Source organism: Photinus pyralis, unplaced genomic scaffold (genome assembly GCF_008802855.1).
Source record: "Photinus pyralis isolate 1611_PpyrPB1 unplaced genomic scaffold, Ppyr1.3 Ppyr1.4_LG3b, whole genome shotgun sequence".
Classification (NCBI taxonomy): Eukaryota; Metazoa; Arthropoda; class Insecta; order Coleoptera; family Lampyridae; genus Photinus; species Photinus pyralis.
Window position 1 is genome coordinate 22,613,331 of NW_022170510.1, and position 14,298 is coordinate 22,627,628.

Here is a 14,298-nt window from a genome sequence, read left to right on the forward strand (position 1 = left end):
AGTCGGGACGATGACGGATGAAGTTCTCACGCATACCATTCTACTACCACCTCGTTAGCAACTGTTGGGCGACTAGGGGATTTTCCACACCGAACACTTCCTGCATCGTCAAATCGCTTAGCTACACGAAGAATGTGGCGGCGGCGTAAGTTCTCGTAATCAACGACATATTCAGGACATTCCTCTCGAAATTCCTCCATGCACAGGCGAGTTGAAGACGTCCAAACTCCGTTTCCGTCTTTATTTCCATTACAAAAATAGGACTGCAAAAGCAGCTTATTTTCTTCCAAAGTCGCAGTTGCCGCATATTACAATCTAAAACGATAAAACATGAATTTCTAATTTAAAATGTAATTTACCCACTTTGTAATTATTCGTTGCACATTGGTAGCCTTGGCAAAGACTTTTTTGTAAAACGAAATAAAATGTAGACAAACGGTTGTGGAAATAAATGAATCAACCGGGAAGTGACAGGAGGATTAAATTTAGAGGTTGTGTTTAATATTGGTTCAGCATCACATGCTTTGCGACAAAATGGTTACTAAAATCATGTTTCATATGAGCGGTACAGGGAATGATTAATGATCTCATTGTATTTTTTATTACACCTGAATCACAATCTCCGTTTCGAACACTCAAAATCGTGCCATTAAAAGAAAACACAAGTGCTTTAAAACTTGCTAAGTCATGTGATTTCAAATATGACTTTTAAGAGACTGTCATCTGGGGCTGAAATAAAAAATCTTCTTAGGTCTATAAATGCGGGTTTTCCCCTCACGAGACTTTTCCCGAGCGCTCATGTTAAACCGCAAACCTCAAAACATTACCAGTGAGCAACAAATTACAGCGGCAATCAGGACTAAGTCTTCAACGAAAAATTGTAACTTAAGCCGATTTGATTTGGTCGGAGTTAATGTTTCGTTTCGTATTTTCCTTATACCTACTAACCATCAAGGTACAAAGGGGAAATCATACAGATGAAACGCGTTCATTGAGTAAGTATATCTACAAAATTCAAAAATATGTTTATACATCCTGTATCTACTGCGAAACTCTCTGTTAATCGGATTAATCGACGTAATAAATCCGAATTGGTCTTTACTGCCCCTAGGCAGTGGGCGTAACTACAATGCCTCAAAGGTACGCAATGAGGACGGGTCCCGACTTAAAAGGGGCCCCGACACAAAATTCAGAAAAAAACTGAAAATTTGCCGAACTCCTTCAATGGTATGCTTCTGTTAATTATTTACATATTTTCCGTTAGTAAAGGAAAAGATAAAACGTAAAAAAGCGTAATGCAAAAGCTGGCTAATGTATTATTTACGGAGGGCCATGCACCTGCTTTTTTTGACAGTTTACAATTACAGTCCGAAGAAAATTCTGAATCATTGTTCACGGAGGGTAAATATAGGTGAAAAATTTGGAGCAATATCTGCAATATACAAAAATTAACAATCCGAGAAAGTAACTCTTGAATTTGAGTAATTTAAATCTGACTTTAATCTAATACAAAATTTGAAATGCTCAAAAGTAGCCAATTCAATGATAGATTTAAAAGCAACTCCACTCCTTTTCCATTTGTGACAAATAACATTTCGAAGTCTCTTACATAAAGTAAATGCAATACTTTGTTAATTAGCGAGACCTTCTCCATTCCAGAAGATGGGGATGAGGTTCTGGATATCTTCTGGAATGGAGAAGGTCTCGCTAATTAACAAAGTATTGCATTTACTTTATGTAAGAGACTTCGAAATGTTATTTGTCACAAATGGAAAAGGAGTGAAGTTACTTTTAAATCTATCATTGAATTGGCTACTTTTGAGGTTCTGGATACGTTAACCTTAGGCTGAAGTTGTATTTCGAGATGAATGCTGCTAAGTAACTTTAACACTCCAGCATTTACCTCTGCACGGACGAAACAGTTAAAGACATTAAAAAAGGCAGATTCATGCACAAAGAATTGAAGTCGCTAATCAAACTAAACGAGTTTAAACATTGAATGGCCAATATTAAACAAATCAAAATAAGAAGAACATTTAAAGTGAAACACTTGAATAACAAACAAATTCAAGGGTTACCTACCCCTACTCTTTGCTTTTACATAATCCCCTCCACAGCACAGTGCGTCTTACCACGTATGCCGGCTATGAGGAATCCATTAAAAACATTTTCATGTTGCTGGCCCTTCCGTTTATACCGGAAGTGGACGCCAACTTTTTTATTTTAAATGGAATACCTTATCTATATACTAGGACAAAAACCCCCGGGTAAATTACCCCCAGTCAAGAAACCCTATCCATTAACATTAAAAAATGTAATTATGACTTATGACCAATGAATTTTTACTCTACACTTCTAGAGTTTTACCGTCCGTTACTCAATGGTTTTACTCTAATTTGAAAAAAAACGGCCCATCGACCGTTGTGGGACTTAATGGCGCACTGTGTATAAATTTCGTGCATAATGTCCTACACCTAAATTTATCCGTTTTTGACATATTTTAATTTTTTTCTCTAAAAGAACGTTTTCCTCGCAAGCGATAATTATAATTTTTTTCGGTACGAGAGCAGAAAACCAATTCCTTTACAACACAACAGTACAGAATCTGATCTCCGATTTACGAATTTGCATGAAATCTTGGAAAAAGTTAAAATCTTTTTATGCATATGGTAAAGCAGCAAAATGTTTGTATATTCACCCAACCCATTCGCAATGTTTTACTCCAATTCTTTGATAAACAATAAATGTATAATGATTACATCCTAATGTTTATAGAATCGTAATTAAAACCACGTTATTTCCGAAATACGTAGATATTTTTAGATAACCTAATTATAAAGTACAGTTTATTAATAGAACCTTCTGAGTGCATTGATAATGTAAAGTTGCAACACGTTAAATTTTGTATACACATTATTTATAAACTCTTCCTTTAGTGCTAATTAGTTCACCTGGTCAGGGCATAAAAGCGTGGTCAGTTTGAAATTGATTGAAAAGTTCAAATACCAAAATTGTGCGAGGGACCTACACCAATATGTTAATTTCATAAGGGTCGCAGGTTTGTGCAATATTTGATTTTTGAAATGTACTTATACGATTTTCATCGCTATTCGTTATACAGTACCCATTGATTTAATTCATTTAATTCGTACGGATAAGCGGTTAGAATTTTATAGTTTCAATTTCACCAAGCTGTATTCCTCTATTATGATTTGTAGTTTCGTATACTTTAGACTTTCGAAATTCGTTTTGACTGTGATTCTAGTAAGGAATAGAAAAAGCATGTCATCTCGTTTTTAAGGAGAATTAAATTGGTTTCTTTCTTACCTGAATTTCCTCTCTCCCTACTTTATGCAAATTGCATGCAGCGCTTTGCTATTCACAACTTCCGGTATTGCTGCACCCAATCATACATTTACCTGTAATTTGTTTTTCTATTGCTTTAGTAGTGTGAAACAACACCTTCTTAAATTGATTTCACGGGCATTGGAAGTTTTTATAAATACATTGGTCCATGCTACCATTATCATTCCTACTTTGAATTGGTAAGTAAATGTTATATTTACGTCCTAGCACTATTTTATCGTTTGGTCACGTTAGATACTCTTTTAGGCAGACTTTTCCTTTGTTCTTTTTGGGTGACTGGTTGGGGTCGCTGACGTTTTTAGCGCGTTTTTTTAAAAAGTAGCGCTTCTGGCTGTGGCAGTCAGTTGGTCGGTCGGCTGCAAAGATTTGTTAAGAAGTATAACCATAAAGGAATTGTATATGGTATAACTCTCGAAGGAATCATCGTAGAATGCTCGGGTTTGAAGCATTAGCTTTCTGTCACAATTCTTTGTATGCACATTATGCACATTAAAACCTCGATCCTTCTATCTTTCTATCTTGCTTCTACAACATGTGTCTAAAATTATCTATGAACAACCAGCAACCTTGTGCAACATTATATTGATACGAGAAGCAGGAAATTTTTATTCTTACTTACTTCTTTACTTCCATGTTTTAAATTCTTCAACTCAGTAGCTTTATTGGCAAGCTAGTGCTTGACTACCAACCGACACTACTTCACTTAGAAGCGGATTATACGATGGGGAGGTTAGTATATATTCATGCAAAAATGTGTAACTCCAAGGTGCGGTCGCTTCAGTATGAGAGGGAGCATTTTACCCAAATGAAAAGTAAGCTTTGCCCGTCCATCCATCCGTTTCCTTACTCACTGGAGGGTGGAGAGCGCTACTTATCTGAAATAAATCCGTAATAGTTTCTATATGACAAAATATATCCACAAGACGCTGAAGGCGAGGGCGAACGAGGTGCTGGACGCACTTCGAGTTTGGGCGCAAACAAATTTGATGCAGTCTTTTTCGGGAAGAGGCTACAACAGAAAGGACCTTCATTTCGACTCGAAAACGGCTGTATCAAATGCAAAGAGTATATAAACTATCTAGCCAAAGTTCAATCTCCTTTTTATTATTATTGCATACGCACGGGAATAACTTGCCACCAAACGTATTCAATAGCCCCTTTGTAGCGGAATCGTCACTGGATACAGTAATAATTTTTTATACGACAGTACGCAACTGCGCAAGTTGTCTGTAGTATGAACAAAAAACTTACATGTTCGAATTAATTCACCTCTCCATGTTAGTTCACTGTAAGCGTTCTAATTGCCGTTTCAAAAAATAACCGCATCCCAACTTGGTTTCTTGTGTCCGAAAACAAACGGCAGCTTTCACTCCAGCAAAGCTCGAACGAAATTATTTCGCGACGAAACTACGTGATTGCTTCTTGATAGTTCCCGACCTCGCGGAAAATCTCTCAGAGAACAAATTTACTTTTTTATTCAAGACTGTTTGCTCTTGTAATGCAGATCCCAATTAATCTCCCGTTTTGTGCTCGAAATAAACTTACTAAACAATCTCATAGAGCAGGAACGAATGCCTCTCCAAAAATCCCGGAATGATCCGTACTATCCTTTGTAACTAATAATCCAGTAATTAAAACGAATCATTTTTGTTAAAAGGAAATGTTATTGGCAGTACCTTCGGAGGGCCAGAGCTTTAGGCTGTCCTTAAAACACACACACACGGGAATTATGCTGAATTGTATTGTGCGATCAAAAAAGGATCACTGTCGAGTCACATTTGGCATTTTTGTTTACATGGAAAATGATAGTTAACTTGAACTTCCCGTTACTATATTACCATGTAGGCGAATCTATCTTCTCACGGTGGCGTGATTTGTCAGCACCTTTGGTTACAAGAGCCCTAATTAAAATAGTATCTGTTATCTCCGACTTACCGTCGTTGTCGGCACTGTTTTCGAAAACCATTAAAAGGAGAATTTAAATACGCAGAACAAAATATGATCGCTAATTCCACAAATTACTTTCGGACTTTTACAATTTCACCAGTCATACAATTTAAAATTTGACCCTCTAACGAAATAATTTCGAACATTAATAAATGTAAAATGGTATACATTTTACACCAATGTGCGATATTCCCGTTGAAAACCATGCACCTTCTGTCTGGAAGACATTAATCAGGTATAATTGTTAAATTGCTTTTAAGGGATGTTACGTACCCTAAGTTATAAGTACTAACCAGGGAAGGAATATTTTGCTTTCATATTAAAGTGGAGTAGGAAGTTATCAGTCATCAACCATACGGGAGTTGGATATGGGGCAACTTACAAGAATTGTAAAATTAGCATAATTAACTCCTTTTGTTGACCGAAGTGCATTCGATTCGTTTAAAAGGCGGTCCCTTTATGTATATTAATGTCACTCTTGTTTCAATAATTGACTAAACCTAAACTGAAACTTGCACACAGTCATACTTGTTTATATTTTGTGGCGGGATATAAGCACATCGTCACTAATTAATATCTACATACTCTTAATTATATAATCGCATAATCCTCTAATAAATGCTTATAAAATTAGGATTGTAACTTTAAGATATTGGAAAGAGAGAATCAAGTGCTAAAAATAAAAACATTTTAAAGCGTAATTCCGCCGTCAATTCTATGACAGAAAAAGGAATAAAACAAAGTTGGAGGTAATTATCTTTAATCTTTCATACAAATGACTGGTTATATAACATAAATGATACTGATTGAGAATTATACCTTCATAGATAATTTGACGTTGAATAAGAAAAATATAAAAATAAATCCGCTTTTCGCATTATGTAATGCAGAAGCGGTAAAAGTTTAAAACAAACCCATTTTTCAGAATGATATGACATATCTCACTATGCGCATCTATACTTTTTTTGCTCATATCCTGGGATGTCAACGTAAGATGTAATCTAAAATCTACATTTTATTTATAATACTTACAATACAACAACCAATGGCATTTCCTATACATAAAAAATCCAACATATTTTTAGGATATAAACAAAGAATCTAGTTTTTTAAATAAATGATTAGAGACGAGGTATTTTTCCTAAGCAGATCCGGGATGATTACTCAAAAAAGGTATTCGAATACTGATTACAAGTTACTTTGCCAGAAAAGTATTTAATTACAGTAATAATTGATTACTGATTACTGAATTCGATTACTGATTACAAATGTAATCGATTACTTTGGCATTGTAATCACAATTACTTTTATTTTTAAACATATTGTATTTGTAAAAGAAGCAGAAGACATTTATTTAAGCATAAAGGAACTTCCCTTATAAGAAGGCTTGCTTAAATACTCAGAAACTAAAGCGCTCGGTCCTAAAGGGACCTCGTAACATGGGTCACATTTCAGGGTGGGAAAATCCCTGATCGTTTCTTGTTATTTTTTAAGGTAATGTTCTTTTTTTTCCAAAACCAAAAAACGATCCAGATTCCACTTTTACGGTTACGACGAGTACTGAAAGTATAATCCCTATATCGTAGCCACACTTCCTTCGATCGGTACAAGGGAATAGGGTCTGGATAGAGTGAAATCTAAATCTCTTGAAGGAATACTTCTTGGATTTTTATACCATTACCTCTTCTTATACAATTGATCGGGCATGGAACTGTCTACTTTTGCCATTTTACTGGTATAATCTATTAATAGCTCCCTCCAAGTCTAAACCGAGAGTGATTAAATTTGTTTCTTTAAACTATCGCTTTCAAAATAGAAACTTTGTTACTGCTTGAAACTGTCATTCGATACTTTGATTTATTCGCCGGAAAAGGCCGATCGTACCGTGATAATGTTTCGATAGCCCTAGATACGAAATCAACCCAACGCTGCTTATACCGAGAGAGTTCATTTTTTACTGAATTTCCACCATAACGCTTTCTGAATGAGTTCAGGAAATGTCCGGATTATTTACTGACCAACCATACTGTACTCATTGGCACTAATGCGGTTTTTTCTCGTAGAGTTATTTCAAAATGCGTCACGTAAGTACAACACTTCTGTACAAAATATTTGCGCGTTTTTTTCCGAATTCGATAATTTACATTCCACAATTTTGACTGATAAACGGCTTTTGCAATTAAATTACTGGTTACAAGGCTCCTCGCGAATTAAAAATGAACATGATTTTCCCTCTGACAACTTCGTGCTTAGAGACCGAAAATCGAGCCGGAAACACTATTACTTCAAACCGCTCTAGGATGTGCAACGGAATAAATTTAAATGAACCAATGAGCGTCCAGATACATTTCGATCAGTTAATGATTGGGCGTAATCAATCGTTTTTAATAAATTTAACATTCGAGGTCATTCTCGAAAATGCATTTTTTTATACAATTTTGATATACAGGGTGTTTACGGTCTTTTCTGTATCCCTTTAAAGGACGGCTGTACATCTAGGAATCTACTACTTAATCAGCATTGTCCACTTAAATTATTTTTTACTAAGGTATTTTGGGGTTTGAGCTGTACTGCCGTCCCTTAAAAGGATACAGAGAAGACCGTAAACACCCTGTATTTTGCATCGACAGGAATTTAATTTCAGCCTCTACATATAATCTAAAACAACTGTACTATTATACATTGCGATCAAAAATGAGTGACCGTCGAGTCACCTTTGGAATTTTTGTTTACATGGGAAATCGTACTTAACTTCAACTTTCAAAGGCGACTCGACAGTCACTCATTTTTGATCGCCCGATATTATGGTCAGTTCAGTGACATTCTCCCCTGATGGTTATCAACGGTGCATTGTGATGTTTCACGATGTACAGCTTTGACAATGTTACCTCCACGACAATACGCCACTGCTTGTTGATTTCACTTACTGACTTGTTCACTTGTAGCTGTTCCTTAGGTTATTAACTCGTTGCATACACTTGCCTTTTTTGCTTACCTATACAGGGTGCATCCTTTCGATGGGTAAAACTCTTCACCAGGTGACTACGTATTATTTTCTGAGTGTAAGTCTATTAAAAATTTTCTGATAGATTATTCTTTCAGGAGGTATAAGCCATCCTAGTTCACAGAACAAACTGATTTAGTACACCAGAAAGTCAAAATCTGCAATTATATCGGAGTTTGGGAAGATGACTTGAGTTTTTCACGTAAAAGATCTATGTAGAATGCCTTGATCTTGCAATTTGCATGAGTCACAAACTGTCATGTTTCCAGATTTAAAAATCCAAAAGTGTTACTATGTACCCGAAGGAGTCATTTAGAGGAAAATTTTTATTAAACTTTTTGCTCAGAAAATAATACGCAATCACATAGTGAAGATCTTTACCTATCGAAAGAATAAACCCTGTCTAAATACCTGTTATGTATTTGTAGTAAAGAAATAGTGTGGTATTGGTATACCTATGCAAAACCTAATTTGGGTACATGTATAACAATAAAATTTGGGAACGATCATATCCCATCAAGGCCACATACATACATACATTACCTGAACTATATCTTCAAATCACTAAATACTGTCAAAATACATTATCTGCTTTATTTATGATGCAAACGTTATATGTTACACTTTAAAGAAAATAAATAATTCAATGTAAGTTTCTTAATCTCAAAAGCTATCTTAGATCAATACACAATTTGAATGAAGATCCTAATGATAAATTTCAACTATAATTTTTCCCTAAAGTCTTACGTGCAACGATCTAAACAATTGTTCAGAGAAACGCAAACGCCATCTAGGTTAAGTCCGGTAAAATGTAAACAAACTAAAATGATCTTGATCAGGCTGCTGACAAAGGCAGAATTATGACAACGAAAGCCTCCTTCCCAGCGTACATATCGTTTTCACAGCAATCTATTTGAACGGAAATTGTTTAATAAATACCGCTGTTTTAACTAAAGCTTACTATGTAATGGCCGTCCTCTTCGTACATGAAGTGGAAGTAGGTTAACGTAAATATTTTTCCCAACTGGGCGATTGGTGTTGAAAATTGCTTCTACACCTTGATCTATTGTTGTTGTATATGGATCAGCACTTGAGAAACAATCTGAAAAAAAGACTATTTAATTATAAATCGCAAATAAGAGAATTGATCCAGCACTATGAAGTTATTTTGTAGAGGAAAACATCTACCAAGAGTCAGTTCATAATTAATGAAGAAAATTGATTTCAAGTGAATCATACCTGAAGCTGAATTATAGTCGACTCAGTCGCCGCACAAATTTGGTTTCATAAAATGACCTAATCGAACTATCAAACTTTGATCTGGCGACAGGTCAATCTCTAAAGTAGCCAGGATATTTTTGTTACACTGATCGAGCATTAGGAGAGTGGGCAAATTAACTGACTGACCAATAGTTGGAATTCATCGACACTCTACATTTACTTCCCTTCTTTGACAGTTAGGTCACACTATACTCCAATATTACTGGCTAGGTGTCTGTGGAATATAAATATTTACGCGGATGTGATCTTGGTAGAAAGAATGTCTAAATTAAACCTGTCTTTGGAGAGCCAGAAGTTCCCGAATTTTACTCAGAAAACTAAACCATCTCTGCTGTCTGGTGGGTAGAAAACATTGATCAAGTTAAAAATAAGCAATACTAACGTAACATCACAGTTCATCAAGTTTTAGCAGGAATGGCTAAGACCACGCTAAGACACTATAGGTATCACAGTGTAAGCTCTTTAATATACACTCGAATAGAATGGAAAACTGGTATTTTGAAAATCCTTTGCCGACCATGCCAATACGGTGAGGAAAATGCGAGGAACACGTAGATTGCCGTATGAAACTAGTACATATTATTTTTAAAAGAATGGGACTAATTGGAATTTGCTAGTTTCTTAGTCGCTTACAGTTGGGTGGTGAAGGGGACCGGAAAAATGCATTAAGCTCAATTACTCTCACCTATCTTCTTTCTAAATTTAACCTAACTGTAGTTAGCAATTTCCAAAAAGGTAGATCCTTATTCCTTGCTGGCCATATTTAATAATTCTGCATAAACCATGCACATCCTGCATCTGGCATGCAACTTATTAAAATCCTAGATGAAAACAAATGCGTGCAATTGATACACCTAATTGCGAAATTGTATAACCATATTATAACTCTTAAATTGTCCTTGAAATTTTTGTAGCTACAGTCATGTCCGTCTTTAATCTGTTAATAGTACAAGAGTGCACGCTGCAAATTAATTGGGTGTCATTTCCCAGTTATGCAATCGTATGGGTGTTTGCGACCTATAAAGTTAAGTAAGTAAGTAAGTGCTTATTATAGTTAAAGGTCGTGGATGTGCTATTTTACAACCATTAATTTTGAGATGCTTAAACGTCAAATAATAAAAATAATTAGAAAATTACAGAGCACACTTATTATTACTATTTCCTTCTTTATTATTATGTTTACACACAGATATCATTGATTCCCTTTATTTGGGCATTTAATCATTGGCTTTTATGGTATCCAATAGCCGAGGTCAGTCTTAAGTCGCATTATCCAATTATCTATCTATTAGTGTAAACAGTGGGTGCCGCTAATTTAATATACCTATTTATTTACAATTGTAGTAGCTACTAGTACTATATGGTATCACACGAAAGTAATGGCATGGCATAAGTCATAACACCACTACCTATTAATCAAAACCGAGATCAAAACCAGGTGCCAAATTCGTGACAGAACAGCTTCCTAGCTCGAACCCAACTTTTGTTTGTGTTTAATGCTTACTATTACTAATAATTCATTCATTTATTGTCTAAAGTCAAGCAACGTTGGCCCCGGTTAGTATTTGAATGGGCAATGCGATTTTTTGCTCATGCATTTTATTTGCTTTTATTAGAGGGACCTACCATCAAAATTTCGTTCAAATTGCTCCATAAGTAAGAAAACTGCGTTTTGCGCTTGCGCAACACGATTTTTTGCGCATGCATTTTATTTACTGGATGGACCTACCATCAAAATTTCCTTTAAATTTTTCCCGATCTATTATTGTAATTATATTGAACATGAAGGATCGAAAAGAAGGAATTCTCTAAACAAACCAATTTTCAATTTCACTTAACTTCAAAAATAATCTCTGAAATAGAAATGGCAAAAGGGAGCAAAAAAATTAAATAAAACGACACACGGTGTCCCAAGCGGTCACCCATCCACGTACTGGCCGCGCGCAATAAAACCTTGCACAATTTTTGTAGGTTGTACACAGAAACATAAGGTTCGAACATTCCACATACTAAATTAATCGAGTAGTATAATACCCTTTGGTGCAACCTGGAACTTCTAAAAAAATGGTGTAGACCTTCTCATTGCACAGCTCAGCTTTACAAGGTAATTAATTCGCATTCTTCTCCTGAACTGTTTGAATTGAGCAATTCCACGAGTTTTTCCCGGGAAACATCGACTACCCCTCTCCTGACGGTTTGAGAAAATAAATTTACCTTGGTCCAAGCTAATCTCGGGGAAATGGTTCTGTTTTGAACAGCTGTAATGAGGTTAATACCTCACTGGTAACTTTCATAAGAGATTTAAACCAAAAGTTATAACTAAAAACGTTTGGATTTGGCAACTCCACTCTTCAGTTTAGGTTTCAAAACACACCGTATAGTCCAGTCAAATTATCATAATACCTTGCATCAGATGTGTCATCTCTATTTTTTTTTAAATTGTTAGGATGAGTATGGATGTGAACAATCCAAGTTTTCGACATCCAATGACTTGTGCGAGCAACGCAGCACTCGAAAATACGCCATTTTTTCTATTATATTTAGGTTTTGAGTAGTTTTAGTTCTGAGGGACAGATTTTAAAGCAATTAGTGTCGTATACTTTTTTAAACTAGACAAAATTCTGTGAATTTTTTCCTTTTGCCTGATCTTGCTCGACAAGGGACACCGATTATAGAAGATCATGTGACAGTAGCAGAAAGCTTACTCACATCACTATGGTTGGTTTGAATAAGACATCATATAAACATGGATATTTTTCCACTAAAAGACAAAAATCAATATTTATCCACAATTTTTAACACTTCTTCAACAACAACAAGTTTATTACGAGTACGACGCACGACTTTCATCGTGCATATTATTTGGTAAGTTAAATTTACCAATATTTGAAGCGTCGTATCTCGAAAACTATTAGACTTGCGGAGATCGTTAAGGGCTTAAATTGTCCGAAATTGTCTAGTTCAAAAAAGTATATGACAATAATTGCATTAAAATCGGTCCTTCAGGAGTAAAAGTTACAAAAACCAAAAAATGTTAAGAAAAATGACATATTTTCAAGTAGGTACTGTGTCGCTCGCACAGGTCTTTCAATGTCGAAAACTTGGATTTTTCACATCCATATTCATCCTAACAATTTAAAAGAAAAAATAGAGATGACATATCTGATACACGGAATCCCTATTTTTTTTGTCTAATTTGACTGTACTAGTAGGCAAATCGATAATGCAGGTATACAATCCTACAGAATACGTTATAATTTTTCGTGACAATTTCATATTGACCTCATTGCGGTTATGCACTATTCCATATCGATGTATTGATGTTTGATTCGACCGATTTAATAGTGACCTTCAATTTACTATCAACGATAAATTTTCAATTTGATATCATTTCACAGCGATTTGCGAACCTAAACAAAATGTTATTTCCTGGATTTAAATACCAAGTTGAGAGATTAACGTTTTGCTGTCGTTCTTGCTGATTACAAAACTGAGTAACTAAACATAACACAGGCGGCTTTGAACAATTCCCACATGGCATATTGATCCTGTATTAGTATTGAGGTAAACCGAAGTAACCACTAATAAATGACATTCAAGAAATGTAATTTAATTCCAAGCATTAATTGCATTGTCTAATCGAATTTATATTCTTAGGACCGAAAATGTACACGTATACATATTTGGTACTTGAATAATTTATTATAGGATAAATAGAATTACCCCTAGAAGTTGCAAAATGTGTGTTTCATGTTTTACTGCGACCACACCACTTTACCGATGGAACTTACCCTTTTCATATAGGTAACAAGATTGAATATTTTAGAAAGAGCCGCAAGAAAATGTTGTAATCTTGATTAAATATGGTCCCATTTGCGAAGCAGATCTTTGAACATTAATTAATTAGCTAAATAACTGGCTACCTACTTAGACTTACCAAATAATAACTCTGCAAGTGGAACTCTCTTGGTAAGAAAGATCTATCGGTATTTTCTAATACCTATCTTCCTACGGTTAACTACTTCGCGACAAACTTCTCCTGGCAAAACTTCGTTAGCAGACATGTACGATCGTTTATCTAATTCTCTATTCTAATATACAGGGAATATGCTTTTTAAAAAAAAACCAGGAAGTTAGCCACTGATATGAAGCACAAATGACGTCACTATGCAAAGTCCTTAGTGCTTCGTTGGTGCTTCACATCAGAAAACGGCCACACCTACGGTTCAGATCAGGAGATAGAAAGCCTCAAACTTAGAGACCGGAAGTTAGCCACACCTTTTTTATTAATGAAGCGCAAATATCGTGATCTGGCAGAATCTTTAGTGCGTCGCTAGTATTCATTTGTGCTTCATACTGGAACCGAGCCACACCTACGGTTCGGGCAATATCAATGTTTCTCTTTATGTATTCAAAGATATACACAGGTATCATATATTAGGGACATAGGTATTCAATTTTGGATTAAAGGCAGCACGAATTTGCGCAATTGATATGCAATGTTTTACTTTTACGCCATGATGGTTTGATTGTTTAGGGATTAGTTTACGCGGCGCCGAGGTTTCATAATGATGTCATCTGCAATTTATGGCGAAGGTACTAAGTCGGCGTTTCTCAACCTAGAGAGAAGTTTTAGGACCACTGTGAGCATGTTGGGGTTTCTGTTTCAGAGGAATATAAGTCAGTGTCTGTAAGAGCAT

At 35.4% G+C, this 14,298-nt stretch overlaps 1 protein-coding gene and 1 long non-coding RNA gene across 2 annotated transcripts in view; one reads left to right on the top strand and one right to left on the bottom strand.

The window, feature by feature from the left end:
- LOC116167183 (fibrillin-2-like) overlaps positions 1 to 14,298 on the top strand; it is a 49,159-nt gene that overhangs the window by 14,228 nt on the left and 20,633 nt on the right. The window lies entirely within an intron of this gene.
- The window catches only part of LOC116167208, a 31,205-nt gene continuing 25,931 nt past the window's right edge, over positions 9,025 to 14,298 (bottom strand). The window contains exons 2-3 of the long non-coding RNA XR_004144477.1: positions 9,279 to 9,419; positions 9,025 to 9,226 (exon numbers count right to left, since the gene is read on the bottom strand). This is a non-coding gene — a long non-coding RNA (uncharacterized LOC116167208). The remainder of the gene's footprint in view (positions 9,227 to 9,278; positions 9,420 to 14,298) is intronic.